Source organism: Centrocercus urophasianus, unplaced genomic scaffold, assembly GCF_019232065.1.
Source record: "Centrocercus urophasianus isolate 14NV4802_14NV808 unplaced genomic scaffold, USGS_Curo_1.0 seq_11, whole genome shotgun sequence".
NCBI classification, from domain to species: Eukaryota; Metazoa; Chordata; class Aves; order Galliformes; family Phasianidae; genus Centrocercus; species Centrocercus urophasianus.
This window is the reverse complement of record NW_024884253.1, coordinates 65026991-65051162: the sequence shown is the minus strand read 5'-3', so window position 1 is coordinate 65051162 and position 24172 is coordinate 65026991. Positions and strand designations below refer to the sequence as shown.

The window sequence follows — 24172 nt, the reverse complement described above, 5'->3', positions numbered from 1 at the left end:
TCTTTTCCATTTGTGAGAGAGACTTATCCATAGGCCTCTGTGCCTGTCTCATCCTTCACTTTACGCATTACTTTTTTTTGTTTGGATTTTTTCTGGATGCTCAAACCTGGTAGTACAACTGCTAGAGGTCTGAAAGTCTACTTAGCAAACGTAAAGGTTTTTTTCAGATGTGGACTGTTGGAGCCAGGATATACAAATGTAATTATACAAAACTGGGGATTTAATGAAAAGTGGAGCCTTGATGATTGGAGAATATTCCTCCATGTATTAGTGTTACAACACTATTGAAAACTGTTGACACAGTGTTGGAAATATGCGGATGTTGAAGTTGTTTTAAACATACAATGTATAAGATGCCATCTATGTTCGTGCTTGTGATTACAAGTCCTAGGCTGTCACCTCATCATCATAAAGACTAATGATGGGATGTTTGAATATTGTAAAATATTTCAATGAATATGTATTTTAGTTATGAAGTCAATCCACTGCAGCCATGTTTGTGCTTCTTCACCACCTGATTTTTGCACATACTTAAATGATCATTTTCCTGTCTAGGAAGATTTTTAAATTACCCACATATGTATTTATAGAAACTCCATTATAAATTGGTGTATTTGAATATGCATTCCAGAAATGCCTGTATCTTCAGTACACTGAAGAGTACTTCAGTGAATTCTGAAGATGCATATTTTCAAACCCTACCCATGAAAAGAAACACTAAATTTTTGCAGAAATTAGTCTTGGAAGTATTAAAAAAAAGCAAGCAAGCAAACAAACAAACAAAAAAACAAACAAACCAATCAAAACAACCAGTGGATAAAACGTTGCAACATTGCTCAATGTATTTTATTTTTAGAAATAAAACTCGCCATGAATAGAAATTGTAGTTCAGAATTTAACGTTTAACAGGGTGTGCTATTGATATGGGAAGTTTAAAATAAAGAGAGTGAACAGAATAACACCTAATCCAAATAATTTGAATATGATAAGACATGGTGTATAATTTTGGCTGAGTAGTTTAGAATTATAGGAACTAACTTACGCAAAAATTCTTTTGTCAAAGGTTCTATGAATAGCTCTTTGAAACTTAGTGCAGGTAGAAAGAGCACAATAACATTTGATATATTATTTGATAGAGGAAATTCTCTGCTACAAAACTTTATTTTTAACATTGTTGCAGAATCACAAGATAAGCAGGTTCCCCCAGATAGTTTGCACAGGAAATTTTCAAGGTGAGTTTTGAATATCTTCAGAAATGGAGACTCCACAGCCTCTCTGGGCAGCCTGTTCCAATGCTCTGTCACCCTCACAGTGAAGAAGTTCTTCCTTATGTTTGTATGGATCTTCCTGTGTCACAGCTTTTTGCCCTTTGTCCCATCAATGCATTTGCATGTCGCTACTCCTCCCCAGATGCAAGATCCTACACTTGCCCTTGTTGAAGCTCACCAGGTTCCTCTCCCACCATTAGTTAAGCATTTCCTCCACTGATGAAATCTGTACCAGCAGATGTGAATCACTATTTCTTTGCCACTGATGGAAACACACCATAACTACCTCAGTGTGCTTACATTCACTGTTTGGTCTCCATAAATGTTCAGCAAGCACCTATGAATGTCAGTGGGTGCAGTTTCATACACATAAGAGGAATTCAGTGATGCACATTCATTTCAGATGCACTTCCATGTCATACATTATTTTGTCAGACTGCTCCTCTGCTATCATTTGTTGCACAGTAAAGAAATGGAATGGAATATTAGCAGGATTTAACGTCTACTGCCATTGTCACCAACATCTAGCTCTGACATTATAGGCCAACATCATAAAGTAGGAGGCATTACTTTTGGAGCAGCCCTTGTATGTGTACACAGGTAGCTACTAGTTGCAAAGGTCTGTATATTCTGCCACTTCTCTACCTCAAAATCTAAGAACTTGGCTACTTTAGATCCTAACATTTCAGAAGAAAATCTTCAAACAAATCTTAGGTGTTTTTTTATTTTATATAACCGTTTATTACTCAACCCAAACTTTTATTAATTGTTTTTTTTGTTTGTTTGTTTTTTCAATACTTTTTTTTTTTTTTTTTTTCTTCTTGAGAGAGAGAGAGAGGGAGAAGTGACTATAGATTTAATCTGTTGCTGAAGGTAGGCTTCAAACAGGCATAAGTTTCTACAAGACACACTCATAAGTTGGCAGCATTAGCAAGCATGCATCTGGTTTTTAGAGAATACATTCATGTATGAGTATAGAAGATTTTCTCTGCACTCAACTGTTGTTAACTGGCACTATCAGATCTGCTGGAGATATTTTGATATTCTCTCAGTACGTGTGACAAGTCTCTGCTGTTTTTCTGTGCTGTCAGAGAAATTACCAGGAGGAGCTGTAGATTTTATACTTCTGTTTAACTAGAGTTGCAGAGGTATAATTACAGAGGATTTGTCTAACCTAGATCACAAGAGAACAGCTTTCATTGAAGAAAAAAAATGAATATTAATTTTTAATAGATATTTACAGAGAAATGATGTTTCTATCAAAATGAAGTTATCACGTTTTGTGAAAGAATGTAAGTCAGATATCTATAAAATTCACAATGGTATGAATTTAATGAACACTGAGGATTTAGAATCTGAATAAAGATGCCATTACAAAACGATAGGCATTCAATGGAATGTAGACCACTTTTCCTATTGCTCTCTTTTTAAAAAGTTGCATAAATGAAAGGCTATTTAAAGCTACATAAAATATTGGCACAACTTAGGGCTAAGATTAGATTTGCATTTATGTGAAAATGAAATGCTCTGATTTAATGAAGTTTAATTTAAAATTATATTCTGGAACACTAAGATGGAATGCTTATCCAAATTTTGTGTAACTTGAATGATGTCCAGTATCAACCCAAACAAAAAAATAAAAAAATGTTTTGATTTTTTTTTAATTTACACAGAAAATATAGTGAAAAACAACAGTAGCATCTATCTCACATGTACCTGAGACAAACCTCCCCTAAATGTCCCTGGCAATTAAATAGTTAGGAAGCATTTGTGAGCAACACAGTGTCTCTGATGTGCTTGCTTTTTTAAACTTCATTTCTAGCTACTGAGATCATATTGTTTTCCTACATTCAATAAAAGGGGTGAGAAGTGGAGAAGAAAAAAAGCCTTGCAGCACTGTTAGTTTTTTTTTTTTTTAAATTATTATTATTTTTATTATTTTTAAGAACTGATCTGTGACATTATTCTATTCAGAATGGACATAGAACTCAATGTTTCTTTTAACTTAAAAGTTGTCCAAAAAACCAAAACCAAACCAAATGAAACCAAAACAAACAAACAAACAAACAAACAAAAACCAGCTGGACAAAAGAGGCTTGTAGCTCTTTGACAGGTACAACAGTTTAACATGAAACAGCTGGGAGTAAATTCAACATAATTGTCTTCACTATTTAGTACATTTTGTTTTGAAACATTCTGATTAGTTTCCATTGTACCAGAAATGCTCACATGACACCTTTTGCAACCCATCTTTGATACTGCCCAGACTGGTCTCTTGACCAAGGAACATGTCATTGCTTGCTTGCTCCTTATTCTAGACACAGAATTTCAATTCTGATACTTTATTCTGGCTAAACTGCAGCCAGACTGTCCCTAGGCCATCATTTTGTCTTTTGCACAGAACAGCAAAATTAATTATTGCAAATATCCCAAATAATTTGGATCAGCCTCAAAAATACCTCTCTGGAGATCTGAGTCATTTGTGCATTGTGAAGCACTACCCATCCTGATCCAGGGAGTGAAAGATTTTACCCTAGTTGTGATTCAGTAGCAATTCTATATCTATCTGGATCTAAAATGCTGTGTACTAAAATGGCTGCCCTTGTGTTCAAGAAAGCACTATTTCTATGCTGCTTTTCAATCCCTAATTTTATAACATTTTATAATATTTTAGGAATGTCTGTGCATCGAGTTCGTGTTCATTCAAAGTAAGCAGTGCCAGATGATCTCCTCTGATGGGTTCTCCTTGTCACAGTAACAGTAACAGCTGAAAGAGAACATTCTTTACAAGAAGTTGTAGCACCAAAGGCACAAGCAATGCTCTCTCTGTTATTCAGACATAGCTATCACTTGTTTCCTTCTGAATTTTTGTGCTTTTAATGTAACTGACCAGTAGTGAATCTGCTGCCCTCCTCTTGAATGAAGACTTTTCAGACACTTCTACGAGGTACAAAGAAAGCAACAGTTTATAAGTTGCTTCCATTAATGTATACTTCTGAGCTGATTTTCTTTATTATTGTTATTATTATTATTATCATTATTACTTATTAATGATCCCAATGTTGTTACCTTTTAATAAGCTAAGGGACTAAGCAGATATTGTATTTACTGAGGTTGATCATTCTACCTTGAACCTTGAAGGGATTTTATATACAACATTATATATAATATGTATAACAACGTTTAACTACTGCCATGTATTTTGTGCAGCAAATCTTAATGCAGTGGCCTGTTGATTGTCTCCCCTTCACTGCTCATGTGTGATAGTTAGGTGCAGTCCTCTGTTGTAATCTAAGTAGCCTATCTGTTCTTTCTAGAGTTTTATGAGCTACTACATCACATAGAAAGTTCACCAGAAAATTAATGTCCCAGTTCCACCAGAAACTTTTTACTTCTGGGAAAACCAGACAATATTGGAAAAGCAGTGAAATAGAAAATAATTTGCACTCAGGGGCTGAGTTCTTCTGTTATTCTTTCATACATGTATCTCACTACCAGTGAGTTTTTTGCCACTTAAAGACAGTTTCATATTTTCTGCTGGGCTGTTCTGTTAACCTACTACTGTACCTGGCCTGTTTGGCAGTGATTTCAGGTCTTAAAGACTGGTTATGTATGTCTCCAAACAAACAAACAAAAAGCCATAGTGGTATAATTACTTGTCTTCCTTGATTAGGAATTAGGCAAATAAACAGCAACAACAATAAGGCCTGGGATTTATTTTTAACTGTTACAGGTCATGTTATAAGTCACTTTTGTGAATCAAACTTAAGATATTTCAGTTGTACATGCTTAATTTTAGCTTGAATTCTTGCTATATATAGAGAGAGATGTTTTCCACATGTCTGGACAGGCTGCTGGTTTCAAGGGAACTGCTGTGTATCTCAGTTGTTCAGCCAGCTCAGTATTCATCCAAATAGTCACCAGGCAGGCTGCACAGGTCCTCAGAGTCAGGCACTACTGGGTATTACTTTAGGTTGTCAGGAGCCTCTCATGACAAGCAACAAAGTGATAACAAACGTAAAGAAGCTTACTCACAACTGACACTGTGTCCTTTGATGCTGCATCTAGCTACAGATTTCCAGATAGCTTTCTTGTTGGTTACATAGTTTCTTGTTAGATTCCTTGTAGTAAACAGGTAAAATTGCCACTGTTGAGTTCTTGCTCTGCCCCCAAAAGGATGTATTTTGCTTGTTAAGTAGTTAGTTATTTTGTTTTTATAGCAAAAACTTGCAAAATCCTTTCAAAGGCATCATATTAATTAAAAAGGTTTTCTCTTTCAATACCAGAATGCTACCAAGATACTTTTACCACTAGAAAATCCATGTGCATCCATCTTCTGTCTCATCTCTTCGTCACCTATCTATAAAATTTTTCTATTCAGCACCACTTAAATGATTTAAGCAGCTTCCTTTCCTTTTTTAACCTTAAATTTGCACTGCTTCCATTCTTTTTGTGGTTTTCAAACTTTGAAAAGTTATGATTCTATTTCTTAATGGTAATCAATAATCTTTTCCTAAATGAGCCAGAGAAGTGGGATGTGGGGGAGTGGTGCTGAGCCCTAACCTTTGAGGTCAGAAAGTCTGATCTGAAATTGGACAGGTACTGCAAATGCTTAAGTGCAGAGCTGTACTTAACTGCAAGATAACAGGTTAAAAAGGTGGAGAGACCCCAGTGATGAAGCAAAATGATCAGAACACTTAGGGAGAAAAAAGTCTGTGGGAGTCAACAAGTTTAGCAGGAAATGTAGGTCGATAAAAGTTTCTAATGCTCTAATTCTGAAGTACTCTTATTTCATAATGAAATGACATGACCCGGTACTGAGAGACTTAGTCAGTCTATTCCAGTGTAAATGACTTTATCATGTTTCAACTCATGCAGCATTACATGCTGGCTCCTAATTGTTCTTTCCTTGTTTCATCATGGCTTGCTGAGACATAAATCTTTTTTTTTTTTTTTTTTTTTTTTTTTACTGCTATGCCCATAGGCTATTTACTCTTTCATCACATTGTTATTAAACTTCAGTCTTGTTTCTTGCATGTCAGCTTTCACTTAGTCATTTGTTTATTTGAAATAAACTTATAAAATGGACTCAACACTAGTCTTTTGTAGACTGATAATGTTTTGTACAGTGGAATCAGGTGTATTTCCAAGTAAATTGGGATTTGAAAAGGTTTTGCTAATGCTAGCTTAGGTTAAGGAAAGATAATTCATAGACCATCAGCCAGTTCAAAGACTACATTTAGTACACTTTAGCCTCTCTGTGATTACTTTCTTTTGCTAATATACCATCGGACAACTCTAAAGTGTAGGTTAATGTTTGCTCCATCTGAGTTTTTGAAAACTCTCAGTTCCTAGCAAGATTAATATTTAAAAGTCAATACTTAAAAGTTAATCTTATCATTACGACTGATTGAAATGAGAAAAACTGAAGTGGCAAACCTCAATTTTATTTATAAACCATGTCTACTGTGCATCTAAATAAAGGGTCTAAAAAAATTATGTCTATTTATTTAGAATCTACATTAAAAAATGGAAAATTTTGCACATTAGCCATATGTAGATAGCTTTTATGGATCACCTTTCATCTGTATATTTTCTGGGTCACATTAGCTGAAAAGTTTGTAATATAAACTTCTGAATCCAGATCTTCAATCTGTATTTTCCAGCTGCAAATATTTCCTCATATAAGCTGTCTGTTAACAGCAGCACACAATTCCTAGAATTCATTTGCAGCTTCAGTGAAATCCCTGCTATCTCTGACTATTCCTAACCCCTTATCCCCCTCAAAAAAGTCCAATATTAAAAAAATCCACAAAATATTCCAAATATGTCATTGGAGTTTCTATCTTGACACTTCCAAAATTTGGTCTATTGCAATTGGATGTCAAATTGCTGGACCCTTTCCTTTTACAGCTTCCTTTGAAAGGTAGTGGAGCCATAACTGGAGTCTCCAGAGATGAGTGGCTTGATTCCTACTTTATCTTGTCATGGAAAACAGAGGGTTGGTTCTGCATTGCAGCTGAACCAATCTACAGAAGGACTTGCTCTTGCCAGTTTCCTTTTCCTCTTTTACTGGTCTTGTTACTTGCTTAATATTTTAGAAAGCAAAATAAGCAGAAACCCACTTGTTTTGATGAAATCCACTAAAATTTCAAAGCTTACCTCAAGTGCAAGCACTGGATTATAATGACAGTAATCTTTAAATAGGAACATGTATAATATTAAGTTTTGCTCTGACCAACCCTTGTCAGACCTGATATGGCTGACATGATGTGATTTAAGACAAAGTAGACTTAAAGCTCATCTTCCATTGTGCAAGTGATCATAAAATCCAAGACTATTCATGTATTTCATTTTCTGCATCATATCATTACCTTGTTGAATTACATCTTACAGTCAGCTAGTTAGATCGATTTCTTCTGTCTTTGGTATTTGGTACGATTAACACAACCATTTACCTGTCCTTATGATAGCTTAAATAAAAGCAGGCCCAAATTTTTATAACCAGTGAAAATTAGGGCTTGTACTGACATCCTTAGAACTAGCTATTAAATAGAAAACATGTGAAAACAAAAAAAACAAGGCTATTAACATTATCCTGTCAATATAATAACACATAATTTAGATGTGAAAGGTAAAACACAAAGAATGATTTAATAGTTGTATATATCTTTGTTTTATTTTTAATTCTGAGTTGACTATGAGCTCTGTATTGAACTAAATGATTCATTTGTCTTTTAATTGCTCAATGAAGACAATGAAGATGCTGTTTTATAGGACAAAATGATAAATACTGCTGAAGTTCTTGATCGAGGATGAAATCCAAAGCTGGAATAGATGGTAATAAATGCATCTTAATTGTTGGAAATAGTAAGTTTTACCAGCAATTGATGAACCTGAGAACTTCAGCAATTTGCTTTTTATTAGCATGCCATATTGTACAACCTTATCTAGAACACAAACTGGTTTTATTATTTCATTTGTAGTATGGTTAGTGCACAGTTAAAAGATAAGGCTTCAGTTTTACTTTAAGAATTCTAATCTGAAATGAAATGATGAAACGTGAAGGAAGAGATATGAACCCTGTTGCAAGGAAAGTAACAATTTTCCTGTATTTGTTTAGTTTAAATTAAATAAGGGTTGAAACAAGCTATGTATTTATTAACAATAGTTATTAACTGATGTTCAATGGACTATATATTCAGGATCATTTAAACAACAAATGAATCCTGATAGTAAAAACTTAACATCAAATTTCTTAAAGCCATCACAGAACTAATCACAGAAATCTCTGCTTCTCCCTCCCCACTCCAATTCAGTAGGTGCAGGTTGTATCCCATCTGGTGAGAATGGATTGTTTCATTTATCCCTTTTCCCATGCCACAGTGATTTCTCCAGCCCAGCATCAGACCTTTCTGCTCCTCAGATGTCAATGGCAAATGCAGCAATGCTGAGAAAGCAGCTTAGGGACTGACAATATTCATTCATTTGCTTAGTCATATCCCTTGTACATTTATATTTCTATTTAGCACCTTTTTTCAGCCAAACCTTTACCAAGAGTCGGTTATGTGAGCTCCCCTGCCAATCCCCATTTTAGGGATGGGAGAATCTAGGCAAACTCAAAGTTGTTTGAGGATGCAGAAAGTTTGCAAACACCTGGTTTGCACTGTTTAGCTGACTTGGAGATCTTCAGGCCAGGGGATTCTGGAGAATGGAAAGGGAGGTTAATTGCCTTGTTATCCAACCAAGGAGTTTGAACAGTCAGAGGGAAAGCAGTGCAGCCAAGGAAAACCACACAAGGAGACAGGAAGTCCCACTGCCTGTAGTGATCCTCTCAGCTTGACATCTGTTGGCTAGTCCAAGGAAATAATTTGACTCTTGACTTGGTAACACTGAGGTGAGGAGATGATAGTTCCATCCTTCCATCCTCTTTCTCTTAAGAAGTTACCAAGCAAATTCTGTCATAAGAAATACAGAGTCCTCTTCAGCTCTAACATTTCTGAGTTTTACTGCTGAGGCCTTGTTGACTTCAGTAAGAATGAGCTAATTATAGCTCATTCTTTATATATCTTGGGGTACCTAGATATAGGAGGTTGCCTGCCTAAATTGTGGATTAGAATTACTTTCTAGACCTATTTAGAAGTCTCCAGCGCAACACATTTATTTATTTTTACATTGGTATTGAAATTTGAAGTTCCTTTACAAAATATCAGAGAAGTATGTGGCTTAATTTTTAACAGATCAGAGTCATTTTGTACAAATACTGCATATCTATAATCTACCATTTTACCACAGCTTTACCATCAAAATCTCCTGAGTATTTTTCCTCCTATACGTCTATCTAGAAAACAATGCAGTATTATTTTCTTTTTTCAATTCGGAACAAAGACTTTTTTTGTATTTCTTTATCAGATCAGTTCAATCTTTTCAGCCTCAAGTGGGTTCCTTTGTGAAGGGAAGAGTGTTAGAAAATAAACAAAACCACAGCCAATGGACAGGTGCAGTAAGATTTTGTAGCCTACCTCAATAGTAGCATTTTTGTCACAGAGGGTAAGCCTAAGACTATGACCAATTCAGACCACATCTCCTCCTACCTTTTCTGCTAGAAGTGTTAAGGAGATTGTCATAGCATCAGGGACTGTTAAGCCTGAAAAACTAGTGTGTTCCTTTTTATTTATTTATTCATTTATATTTTAAGCCTTCTGTTAGAACTGCATACTGCCTAGAGACAGTAGGTAAAATGAAAAGTGGAATTGCTATTTGGGTATAAACATCTATGAAAGATAGCACTGATCTCATAATGTGATGCATAAATGGATGTGATTTGAGAATGTTCAGCCTTCACAGGAGGAAATATGTGTGTTCATAACACCAGCCAAAAAACAATTTTATATAGATAACTGCAGCAGAGCAGAAGTGTGCCCTAAACAAAACTAAATTAAAGTTCTAGTTTTACTTTTGTGGTATCCTTATATGTAAGAAGCCAATTTTAGGATTTCTTCAGTCTAGTTTATCTTTATTCTCAAGCTGTTAGCATTTGAATTTCTAATATTACCTGGAAATGGATGGCATTTATTTTTTATATTTGCCTAAAGTTTACAGCTTACAAGTGCATGAGTAATAAGCTTTGAATGTGTTAAGGGTTATACCAAAGCTGCCTTAGTTTGATAAACTCTATAGATCATTTCCTTTGCAAGAGCCAAACCACATTTCTCAAGCACCAGCCTATCTGTTGGGCTGTATATTCACATTTTGTAGTCTTCTCTATCACTCAATTCTAAACCCCCATGCCAAGAGGCTTAGGGCATTTTTGGAATTATATGATGATAGAAAGTAACTCCTGAGAAAGAGGGATTTTTTGTTTGTTTTAAGATGTACTAACTAATTTCAGATTTATAAATTAAGTTAGATCTTGGCAGAATTTCAGTTGCAAATTGGTAGATAATGGGAGGCTTATCCTGAGACTGAAAAACTCAGCCAGCAAGTCAAGGTCACGGAACATTTCCCACCTTAAAGTTATTTTGCACATAGAATTTCCAGTTTAGGGAACTAGAAACTTAATGGAGTCCATAGCATTCCTGTATTTATTATATGGAATGAATGAAGTGATGCAGGTCACAAGTACTAGTTATATTTATCCTCTGTCAAGAAAATGATAGTCGTAATTCATATGCATTTGACAACTTAGTTTGAGGGCTGTTGTCAAACAAGATGAAAGGACAAAAAACAAAGTACTTGAAAATACAGGTTTACATTAATGGCACAAATACATATTTAAATTAGAACAAAAACACTACTATGACTATATCATAGTAAGAACTCTCCACAGTTATAACAACTCAGCCAGTATGCCAGTATGCCTAACCATCCTTTACAATTTCTGCCAAAGCTTGAAGTGCTCTTGACATGTATGTAATTTATAATAATTTATGTTGGTTACAAGAGTCTTTAACTGTGGTTTGAACTATTCCTTTTTCCTTGTGATATTAATTTCTCAAAGTGAAATTCTCAAATTTCTAAAGTGATATTAATTTCTCAAACACTTTCTGCATCACTTTCTGTGTATATGTTAAAGAGAATAATGGTAACACGGGTGGAGACCTGAATCTCTTCTCTCCTTGATATTATTGAATAATGTTTCCAAATCTAGAAACTTTTCTCCTATTCATATTTTTCTAAGACACAGTAATTAGCTTTCATATATATCATAATGCATTTTAAGTCTTAGAGAGAATTTCAAAATCTATTATACTTAGTGGGCTGAGAAATTAATGTATGAGAGGAATAATAAAACAATGTGAAAACTCCTTGCTTTTGCGTTAGATTTCAGGGAAGTATAACATATCTCCACAATATCTTCTCTGAAGAAATTCAACATCTGTACCCATCTTTTATTTGCAGCTAAATAATAATTACTTCCTTGCACTTATATTTAACTGAAAGTAAATTAATTTATTAAGATTGACTTTATTTAGCCATTATAGGTCACAGACAACAGTTCATTTTATCTCTAGTTAAGACTACTTTTCATTGAATTTGTTGGATATTATTTGGGTTTAATCCCAGTTTTAATTTAAATGTTAAAAAGTCAACTGGCTTTTTAAACTATGATTTTCTAAGCTCATTTTTAGGCTTGGCAATATGTCAATAAATCAGAGTAACGTATTTTCATTTTTGTGTTATTACTACAAGAGGCTTAATAATTCTTGGTTTATTTGAAAAGTTTTTATTCTTAAATCACTATATATATATTTATATGAATTTTCTGTGTCCTGCACTTAAATGTACAGAAATCATCCCAGAAGTATTTATCTTCCATTTTACTCATTGCTGAGGTACAATAAAATAGTGAAACAAATAATTCTGTCATTTTAAACTAGGAATAACATGAAAATTACCACTAATCCAGTCTCCAGGAGGTATTTAAAGACAATGGGAAGAAATACTGAAAGAATGTCCAAAATATTTGCTGTTGTGCTCACAACATTCCCAAGATGATCCACTGAACTGAGTGAATACTTTGTCAACACAGTGATTAACTAAAGAAAACAGAGTAGTACAGAAACACAAATTACTGCAAGACATGTACTTTGAAGTCATTTGTAAGTACATTTAATTGATTAGCAGCATGACATTGTAGATGCTCAGCAGTAGTGAATTAATGGGTCAGAGACTGTGCTAATAGTTGCCACAGGTGGACTGCAAAATCCCATGTTCTGTGGTTCATGGTATTGGTTTCAGAGTTACACACCGAAGGCAGCTTCACTCTTAGCAAGTTCCTAACAGGAGTGTTGAAAAGACAATGTAGGGAGAGCTTTAATCACTGGCAATACCTTTGTTATTCTACAAGAGCATTTTCTGTGATCATACAGAGCAGAGAGGGTTTTCTGGAGTACTAATTCGCAGATGTGAAGGCACACAATTTAAAGTGTGAAGCAGTGTGCCTCAACTTTTGGTCTAGATTTAACAAGAGATCTAGTAATGCCTTCAGAAGATTGTATAGATTTATCTAAACAGAATCAAAGATTTATATCCACTCTTTCCATGCCATGTAATGTTTCTGATTACATAAACCTATAAGCCTGCTGCTAATTAATAACAAAATAGCACAGACTAATTGCAAGTTAAAGGTTTCGATTATTAAGCATATATTGACTGTGTTGTATGCATCTGACAATACGCAGAAGCTCTCAATCCAGATTTGCCTAGCGTCTATGCCAGTGAGGTTCTATTTCACTGTGGTTTCCTAGCTACCACTGCATGAGTCATGATATCATAATAGGCAATGTTGCTAAGTGCTTTGCACTGGGCTGATGAACTGTTTTTTGAATGTAAAGGAAAGAAAAAAATAACAGTTGACATTAAAAATCTTCATATCGCATGATATATCATATCATTTCTTGTAGTTTTCTGGTTTTGACATTTGGCATTTTTAATAACTGAAGGAATTCCCAGCTGGAGAGTTTAGAAATAATAATGAAATTTTGAACTCATGTCAGTGACTGAAAGGTAAAAAGAACATTGTAAGGATGTTATCTCATACCTCAAACATTCAAACTGAGAAATTCTGAGATAAGGCTATCCTGAAAAACTTGTGATAACCAGAGGTAAAAAAAAGAAGGATATCAACTCTGGAGGCATCCCTAGCAGCTTTAAGATAACCTTATCTCTTTCGCTCATTGGCACCACTAAGAAGGTAGAAGAAAGAGGAAAGGGAAAGAAACAAACATTAACAAGAATTGTATGTTGCTGTGGGAAAAAATAATAATAATAATAAAAATCCATTTATGTGTCTCTGACCTATTATGGAAAAAGAAAAAAAAGAAAGGGAGGCCAAGAATCTGTGACAGCATTAGTTATTTGAATTATGAAGACTGAGGTGTCTGCATAAACTGAAAAATGCTCCAAAGCATGTTCTGGTGAAACATCTTGCAGTCAAACTGGATAGTTCTTGTTGATTTTGAAACAAGAATTAAATCAAGGTCAGTTACAAAATGGAAAGTTGCAGAGAAGTGACAGAAAATTGTCAGAAAGAGGTACTTTAAAAGTATTATGAACAGGTGCTAATGAAGTGCATGACTTTAGGGTTAATTTGGCTTAAGGATTCAGCTGAAATCCAGATGTCAAAATACAGTGAATAGATGTGAAATAGCAATAATATCAGTACAATTCTTAACTATAATAGCTATATGAATTCTTTTATATTTTTTCAATATGCATCAGAGAATATGAAATCTGTTGTGTAAATGACTAACGTTAGAACAATAAAACAATAAGCTGAAGATAAATAATATGCATCAGAGAATAAATATCAATTTTTGGCTGGGTACCTGACACTCAATGGTACAGAAAGGCAGCAAGTATTCTTTGTGTCTCATTGTCTTCTGGTTTTATATTCTGGTGTAATAGAAACTTTCAAATAAATACCAGGTTTTTGAATTTTTTTTCTTTTTTTTTTTTTTTTTATCTGTTTTAATAGTGATCCACCTCAGCTTTTTATTGAAGAAATTTAGAATCACAGAATGGCTGAGGTTGGCAGAGGCTACTGGTTCACCCCACCTGGTCAAGCAGGAACTTCAAAAATAGGGCGACAAAGATCACGTCCCAGTCTTCCTGATTTTTTTTTTTCATTTTTTATTTTTTAACAGAACTTGCTTAGAAAGTATGGGCTTTTCTACAATACTTTTAAAACTTATGGAAATATATGTCATTAGAACGCTGTCATTGGGGTAATAGTATGAGCCAGGTTGTATGAGCTGACAGGCAAAGGCAGACCTTTTTGCATTGTGCTCACAGAGTTTAAAACTGAGACTTCACATTTAGCTTTATCTTCCCAGTTTTTTTTTCTCAGTCTCCACTGCAAGTGATGCATGGAATAGAAAAATGACTATTATGCTGCCATGCAAATTTCAAATGCTCAAAGCTTATCAGCTGGCTTCGTTTAAAGATCATGAAAATGGTCTCATTAAAATTCAGAAGGTGGACAAGGTCTGCAATCGGAAAAGACTAAGAAGACTAAGAAGGCTTCCTTTTTCTAGTTTGTTTGCTTTTTTTCAGATTTAGTAGACCACAGATTTCTCACCCTACCTACTTGGATCTGTGGCTGCTTTTAGGTGAGTAGATTCTCTTTTGAACTTAATTCATTTATGTGGAGAAAGGCTTGTTGGCCTAGCCTAGAGAATCAGGTGAGAGCACAAGGATCATTATTTATCCTGAAATTCTCAGGACAAATAGAAGTTAGTATCACTTTCGTTTGTAATTATGAAAAGCCTGGAAAGCTCTATACTCTCAGTGTTCCATGCATATTTCTTCAGAAATCATAATCTCAAACCATTGTTTCTGTGCAGATGGGTGGTGAAGAGCGAATTTGCTCTGAGAAGATAAAGCTTCTTAACTTACATCAACCTCTGAGATGTCACATCAATTCTGTAGTTCTTTATACCCACCTTTCCAAAATCTATGCAAAACAATGAACAGTTACAAGAACCTTTATACTTCTGTTTAATTTTCGGTTATCCAGAAATATCAAAGGTCGAAAAAAAGAACATCAGCAAGTTTCCTAAGATATCTTGAGGAAAAAGGCTGAAATGTTTTCAATTCCCAAAGTTGAATTTTTCACTGTAATTTTACTTAAACATTATATGTAAACCTTTCTTATCACCTACCTTGTGATCCTTGTCTTCCCGCAGTCCCAGTTTGCAGCCTGGACTGATTAGCAAAACTGAGGTTGCCAGGCCTCCACTCATTGTCTTATGTGTTTGTACCCTCCCTTGTTTTCAGTGCTCTTATACCATTTAGCTGTATATAAAATATTAGGTGCTGAAATCTTAAAAGAAATTAACCTGAATGGGTTCACTTGATTTGAGGGGTTGAGGGGAGGAAATAATATAAAGGAAATGAAAATTCATTAGCATTCCAAGAGAGCATGCTCAGGTGCCTAGAATACTCATTTCCAGTTCTAAAATATAAATTCAATGTAAAATAATATTTATTTTGAAATGCTTCCTAATGCATTGCAATTATTCAATAGTAATCACAGGAGAGTAACAGGAGAGGTAGGTGGAAAACGCAGAACATAAAGTAAGCTATGAATACAGGCAAATTCAGATGAATGTGTTTCACTCCAGAATGAAACGAACTGCATCCAAGAGAGGGAAAAAGAGACCTGTAACAAGGAAATAATATTGATCATTTTTACACTACACTAATATTGAATTTCTTGAGTGTTTGGAATAATGCGTATATACCCATCTTATGTATGTTACATTAATAAGGTTCAAATAGGTACTACAAATTATTGTAGGAAGAAGCTTTGTGAGAAGAAAATGTAGGAGGAAAGACTGAAGATATTTTGCTGTGTTCTGTGGTAGGGTTTAGGTAAAGAAGCTGAAATGATGCTTCAGCATGATGCTTCAGAAGCTCAGTTCTACTGTGACATGTAAGAATGATAAAGATCATTCAAGTAATCAATGTGATCAGAAAGGTCATAGCTTGAAAATATAGTCAGTTGCTGCTTTATATACTTGGATCTTATGGAAATATGTGTCATTTCTCATTATACTTCTACTGTAGAAAATTGCTGGAAATAACAGAAAAAAAAAAAAAAAAGAAAAAAAAAAAAAGAAGAAGAAAAAGAAAAAGATGCAATAAAAATCTCATCACTTTTAGGTAAACTGCCTGGCAAGAATGGTTCTGAACTTCATGAAATAGTAACATGGAAAATGCAAATTTCAATTTCAACAATAAATTCTAAATTATGATAAACAGCTTCTAAATTTCAGACTAACAATTAATACTTACTTGAATGTATTAGTTGCTTCTGGTAGTTTGTGCACTTCTAGCTATGTATCTACCATATGTTAAGTCACTCACATGGTTTATGTGAGACAGTATGCAAATATTTGAATCAAAATGTAACACACTAATTTCCAAGTTTGCTCATTGTTTCTTGTGCTGTCAGTAGCCACTGCTAATCCTTGACTCCAGTTTGAGATTTAGCAGCTGTTTCAATTAGATCAAATATTTTATTCATAAAAGCATATTTCTGAGAAAGTAATCTGAATTCTTGGATGATTTTAGAGATTTAATTTCTTCGGAGGGAACAGACCTTCACACAGAAGCTGCTAAGTAAGTTTGCTGTTATCTTAGAAAAATGAAAAAGCTCCATAAGTCAATAAAAATGAATCAAAGTAGTCAGATCAATTTAAAAATTTTTGACCATAGAAATGGAAAAGTTACAGCTGAGGCCAAGAAAAGAGCTAAATCTAAATTCTGGTATTGTGTGACTTGTTTTGTAATGTTGATCACTGGAGGGTAAAGCTGGGGAACTCTTCTTCAATAAAGAAGATTTCTTTCTACCTTCCTGAATTGACTTTATATATGATATTATAATCTTTGTTAAAGTGACTAAAGAAAACACTCGGATGTTTTGGCTTTATTTCCCTTCTTTATTTTATTATCAAATATTTTCTGTAATCCTTTTTCTACTATTTTTCATAGTGTTTGACAAAACATAAAAAATAGTTCAACATTAAACTAAAGGGCTGAGCAAATAATTCAGCCTGTGTGAAGCACCTCTATGATGACCTAGATTAAGAACGATTTATCACGATGGAAATATTACTTAATTAATTTGGATCACACGACCTCAACATGCTCCTTTGAACATAAACACTTCTGTGAACATGTGATTCATGCTCACTGGACTCAGTTTTCAAGATTTTTTTTTTGTTTTGCGCCCCATCTCCGCTGCCTCACCTGCAAGCTATGTCAAAATTTACTCCTTTCTTTTAGGAAAGAAATTAGAAAGAATGTGAGGTTAGGCAAACCTGGCCAATGCAATAAATTGAGATTATAGCACCAACTACCACTGTAAATTCCTTTTTATGAGTTTTGGCAGCTTTTGCTGACTGAGGAGAAATACGATTCAACCATCATCGGGCAGAGTAAATTTTAACCATATTGGTCCTCAAGAACATTTGTATCACAGTTGCATACAAATTGCTTGTTTTCAAAATGTACTTCAAAACACTAATGAATATATTTTGAGATATTTGCATGATTTACTAAAGCTGAACTCATTTTATTAATTAACGCAGTCCATTTTGTGATGTACTATCCCTGATTCTCTTACTGTTTGTTTTTAATTATCAGCAATTATATTTCTGCATCTCCAAAATAAGATGTGTGTAATGTTCCAAAACCTTAGAAATCCTAAGGATGGAAAATGTTTTCCCCTTGTAGGATATGCCTGCTAGCATTCAATGTACACAGTACATTTCATGCATTATTTCCCAAAATAAGAGCTTGTGCGTATTTTCATTACTAATATATGCAAAATATTCTTACAGAATATTGTTATGTACTCAAAATTAGACAATCATAAATATGCCCCTATCTGTCTCTGTATAAAGGCTCTACAGTGTACAGTCAAGCTTAAAAACAGTTCTGTGGACCATGGTACATTAAACTGGAAAGCCTCTTTGCTAATTTTTTTCTTCTTAATGCTGATAAAAAGCAACTAGGTTAAGCCAAATTCAGACAACATTCTGCTTGGAGTTGTGATTGGAAAAATCAATATTTTATTTCATGAAATTGTTAACCAATCTGAAAACAATGGGAAAATTCATGCATAATTTTTTTTTCCTATCTTTCACTTATACCTTATGCTTCTTATTTTTAGATGGAGCATTTGTATCGTTGTTTCTATTAGACGTTTGAAGCTAAAGGAAAACAGTATACAGACAAGAGCAAAACACTGAGTCTCTGAGGATGTCTTCAGTTACTTCTTAGCTTTTATTAATTCTGAAAACGGGGCTATGCAGTCCTGTTAACATAACTTTTGGTTAAAATTTATCCTGTATGTAGGACCAGTCATACTCCAGGTATTCTGAAAAAATGAAGAATAAGAAAAAAACTAGGAAACAAGCTTCTGCCATTTCCAGTACAAGAGTGCACTCTCCAACAATCTTGGGGTATGTCTCTCCTTTCTTACCACTTTACAATATAAAGCATAATATGAGGATACAAACCCTCTTCCTGAGCTGAAACATGGCTACAATTTTAGACCACAAATACATCTTTCCTCTGAGAATAAGAAAAATAGTTTTAAGATAATGTCATCTATGCCATTCTTAATGTCATCTCTTCTGTGAAGAAGAGTTTCCAGTAAGAAAATAATAGTCATTTGACTTCGATCATTGAAGAAGTATTCAAATAATACTATGTAGGTCACTCTGAAAGCTATGCTTCCTATTTATTACCCTGGAAACTACACCAAATCCAAAATGCACAATAACATTGATACAACAAATTCTCAGCTACAAAACACTATTTTGGAACACAGTGATCTCCATCAGCTATGCATTTTCCCCAGTGATGGACAAGAGTCTGTATGCTTGCACTCATAAAAATCTGCACCACCAGAGGTGAACCACTGTTGCTGTCACCACTGCTGAAACACACCACGCACTGCCTCACTGTGCTTACATCTGCTGTTTGGTCTCCATAAACATTCAATAAACATCCATGATTGTCAATGGCTGCAGTTGTTCCTGCATTGAGAAAGTTGTTCCTTTATTTCATCCACGCTACCATGTTGGATGCCATTCTGTCAGACTGCCCCCTCTGCTTCCATTTGTCCCACGGCAACAACATGTAAAGGAATATTGGTGAGAATCTCTACTGCCATACCCCAACATCTGCTTCTGACACTGTGGGCCAACATCATAAAATAGAAGGTATTACTTTTGGAACAGACTTCATATTTGTTTTTTGTTATTAATGGTTAATTAGTACACAGTGTGAGCCAACACATGAGAGAATTCACAACACAGTGTAAATTTCTCCTTTTGTCTTGTATTTCAAACTTTTTCTTAATTACAATATTGTATTGAGTATTTGTAGATGAAAATAATATAACGTGTTGCAAAAATGTCTATCATCAGTTTCCATTTCCACTGCATTAGGTCTGTCTTGTGTACCTGCATTTATTAATCACCGTAGTGTAACCTGACTGTGACTTCTCAGAACTGTGTTCTCAGACAGATTAGCAAAACAGAGTGTGGAAAGGGGACACAGTTTTTAATAATGCAGCCCCGAAGTCCTTTTGACTCTCAGCAGGAGGTGCTTATGAAAATGGCCAAAACAAACTTCTGCAGCTACAAATGACTTTTTCCCCTCCTTTGAATAACTTTTGACAGTTAGTAAAAAGGTGTCATCTCTGCTTGCAGGGAGTGCGTAACATTTAGTGGATACAGAGCCTCAGGTAGGAAGAGCTGCTACTCCACTTTATTTCCATTGCAAATTGAATATAACAACATGAAAAATGTCACATCAGACACTCCAGCTCTCTTTCAAATCCCTCTTGTTTCTCAAAGTAATTTTTATCTCTTGGTTTTTGTTCTGAAAAACCTGGTGTTTAAAAACTAAGGTCATCCACTCAGTTTGGGGTAAAATATCTGGGCTCCTGGAGCTAGGGCAACATACTCCAGCTGAGATCTGCCCTGAGGAACACAGGAAAGGAAACTGATAGACAAGCTTTTGTAAGGAAGATTTTTATTTGACCTTTACCATACAAAAACTTTAGAAATTCATATTATAATTATCTGTGGCACATTCACTCAAGAAGGCAGTTGGTATTTCAGTGACAATTTGTCTAAAGTGAGGCAGAAAGTTGCACATCAGAACTACTAAGAGATCTTCTGAGCAATGGTATTCTTATCTTTATAGCCCATAGAAACAAAGGAGGTAATCACATGGAGGGATTTGTTGCTGTTTGTTTCTTATCTTTGTTGATATTTTTCCCCTCAAAAATATTTTAGAGAGGGAAAAAAAAAGTTGGTAGCAAAACAGAATCTTGTGAGACTCCTTTTGGGAAACCAAATCATACAATATACATTGTGAAATTCAGTGGGGATGGCAATGAGCTGGTTATATTATCTAAAACTGGGGCTGAGAACAAGATGATATGAAGTAGAAAGAAACCAAATGGAAGAGAATTTAGTTTTCTTCCTAGAGAGAGATTAAAACTGGTATCTAAGATTCTAAGGTATCCACTACAGGTTCTGCTTCCCTGTGATTTTCTGATAAAGGCCAGAAAGAAAAAATGCTTAGCTTAAATATCTCATTCTTTTTTGGTGATCTGACGCACTGTATGATCATTTCCACAGCTGACATTTGACTCTTGTATTCAAAAGGAGGGTATTTCATATGTCTCTCTGAAAGAATAAAGGATGGAAGAAAAACCAAACAACCAATCAATGAGCCAACCTTTGTTTTATATTGATAGATCTGTATTGAAGAGTTCCTCCTTTTCTCTTCTATTCCTGCCTGCAAGACTCCTAAAATTCAGTTGTGGACTCTTGAAATTCTAATTTCAGTCATGCAGGCATTCAAAAATGTAAGTGGCTAGTTGAAAAATCTTCCTCAGAGCTAGCAGTCACTAATTTGTGGGGCTCATGTAAATACGGTTAAAGTTCTCAAAGTTTTAATTTCACTGTATCTGAAGAAAAAAAGTTCTGAGATTAGGAAAAACATGTATGTATAATTCAAATGTACTATCTCAAAAATATTTACATATGTTGTAACTCTTAGGTAAATTCAAGTGTTAAGCTTGATTAACATTCATGCTTGTAGATTGTATTTCAATTTACTGAATGGAATAGATAAGTTTTATTTGTTTGCATTATTTTTTTTACAAGATTAGATCTTAAACATCAAAATTTTACATGAGTTTCTGCCTACTCTTCCTGCATCAACTAGAATGTATACATTGGTTGGTAGGGAAATTTTAATTTATTTTGATTAGGACAGTTATCATGACATTTCATCTATTAAGAAATGGGCAATTTTTACTGGGTATGAGGAACAAATAGTAGAAGTTATTTAAATACTCACTTGGCTTCATTACAAAGCTTGCTGACTAGAGATGAGTAGTGTCTAAATTATTGATACTAGGTTTAAATTACGTAGCACTTAAGAAAAATACACACTTATTTGCTAATTAATTGAATATTCCTTCTGAGTGACAGCTTGTACTTTTTCATTTTATTCATTAAAAACCAGCAATCATATAGGTGGCTTTATTTTTTCTCAGAAAAAAAAAAATAACACAAGTGAAGAGAGAACACATGGAACATCTTGAAAACGACCTGGAGTTCTGTGTCCAGATGTGTCCTTGGTACAGAAGAGACACAGACCGTTTGGAGTGCATGCAGAGGAGGGCCACAAAAATGATCCAAAGGATGGAACAGTTCTCCTATGAGGACAAGCTGAGAAAGCTGGAGCTGTTCAGCCTGGAGAAGAGAAGGGTCCAATGTGTCCTAATAGCGTCCTTTCAGTATGCTACAGGGGACCTACAGGAAAGAAGGGGACAGACTCTTCAGCAGTATCTGTGGTGGTAGGACAAAGGGAAATGGTTTCAAGCTCAAAGAGGATAGATTTAGGTTGGATGTACGGAAAAACTCTTTTATAGTGGGGGTGATGAGGCACTGGAACAGGTAGGTTGCTATTATCTCACAAGCCGTATCTTCCACCTGTAAACACTCTTGGTCTTTCAAATGTAAAACTGTCCACTAAGTGATGTTGATTGCCACTTGGTGACACCCATCACTCACCTCATAATCAGTCTTATTGCAAGAAATCTCAAAAAGCAAGCTTGGAGCCAAGAAAAAAGAAGGGTATAGACAGGAAGCTAGGTTCCTAGTATTTTAAGGACATAAAGTGAGGTGACATTAATTTTGATCTTCTCCTCTACATGATGCAGATTTTTTAAAATATCTGCTAAAGAGAGAAATGTTTATCTTTCCACATGACAAAGTGATTTTAATTCATCAATTATGCTCACACAGTTCAAGCTTCAAAATGCTCATAATTACAAAGGGACCAAAACATAGTATATTTAATGTGCAGATTTGGGAATATTATTAATTAAAAATCCCTACTGCACATGGCAAGCAAATACATTTAGGGAGTCAGATAAGAATTAAAACCATTGGAAACTGCCAGTGGAAATCAATAAAGCATATGCAATATGTATTTTTCAATATTCAATCACTTTCAAATCCTTAATGAGGTGGTTTGCTTCTCAGTTGCTTTACACATAAATGTATCAAAACCTAAACCCTTAATTGCTCCTTAAATTATATAAAAGCTTTGTATTTACGAAACAGAAGATGACAAGATACCTTGTGGAAAAATCTGGACACTCTTTGTTTAATGAAGACTTTGAAGAAAATCACCACATCAATAAGACAAGAAGAGCACTGAGACATCTTGGAAACAACAGGAGGACAGGACTGACATCAGATAACAAATAAATTCACAAGTAAATAACAAATGTAAATCTTCTGATAAGATTGTGAACCTGGAGTACCCAGCCAGTGGGGAAACAGGGGAGGGGAGGGGAGGAAGGGGGAGAAAACAGGGTATAAATACCATCATGTTGTGTCCATAGGTGTACTCCTACCTGACAAAAATTATCTGGACATTTCCAACAAAAAGCATAAGTAATTTCAATGAGGAGTGAGTGTGCTCATTCCAGGAAACACAAGAAAACCACAAGCATAAAAATCACTGCATTGATACTTGTTGTTTAAACAATAGAGGAATTTCCAGAGTTAGATTTTGAATATGAGAAATAGTGTCAGTATTAATGGTTATCACTGATCTGAGTTAAGTTACCCTGGTCTGCTACAGAAATGCTACACATTTTGTGTGTGAGACTCTTGTGCAACACAATTCCAGATTTTTTTTTTACCTGAATTGACATCTTATCTAAAAAATAAAAATAATGGGGGAAGGAAGAGTATAGAATGATCACTTTAAGGAAGTATGATGTCAGTGGCTTGTATGGCATCAAATCTGGGGACAGAAGCAAGGATTTGACCTAGTCTTTTTTTTCCCTTGACAGCATTCAAGTACACTCAAACATTTTTCAAAGCTTGCTATCTGTCAGCTGTATGCTTTACACAGCATATGTTCCTGCTAATGAAGTTTCAGTATTATCAAGGTATCAACTTGAGTGCCATCTAAGACATCAAAAAATGAAATGGCTATTTCAGCAGTAATAAATATTTACCTTTGTCTGTACAAAGGTACAGTGAGGAGTCCTGATATATGCTCCAGAAGCAATATGCTCCTAGGAGTGCCACTTTTCCTTGTTTTCTCTTCCTTCAGTCTGGACTCGTGATAAATTCTGATTTATTGCTACCAGTGCTAGCCTTTTTCTGTCACTTCAGTCCATTCAAACTCAAATATAATGGAGAATGTCAGCTTTTCCCTGAAAAATCTGACTTCCCTAATTCTAATCTTCCTTATTCAAAGCTAGCATCATCTATTACAGGAGCTTAGTGCCTATTTCACAGCTTTCATTTAACCTGACTTTCACTTGACTTTTGAGCTTT

The 24172-nt window shown here is 34.7% G+C and overlaps 1 long non-coding RNA gene across 9 annotated transcripts in view; it reads left to right on the top strand.

Annotated features, from left to right (window-relative positions):
* Positions 1 to 23106, top strand: part of LOC122168741 — a 74180-nt gene extending 51074 nt beyond the window's left edge. For 2 of the 9 annotated variants that reach the window (XR_006171337.1, XR_006171340.1), the window contains exons 6-9: positions 14826 to 14881; positions 16848 to 16895; positions 18451 to 18742; positions 21865 to 23106. This is a non-coding gene — a long non-coding RNA (uncharacterized LOC122168741). Of the gene's footprint in view, positions 1 to 3942; positions 3977 to 14825; positions 14882 to 16340; positions 16437 to 16847; positions 16896 to 18450; positions 18743 to 18973; positions 18976 to 19384; positions 19508 to 21864 lie in introns of all 9 variants that reach the window. The other 7 variants (XR_006171355.1, XR_006171343.1, XR_006171352.1 and 4 more) reach the window with 7 other exon arrangements.
* The last annotated feature ends 1066 nt before the right edge of the window (positions 23107 to 24172 follow it).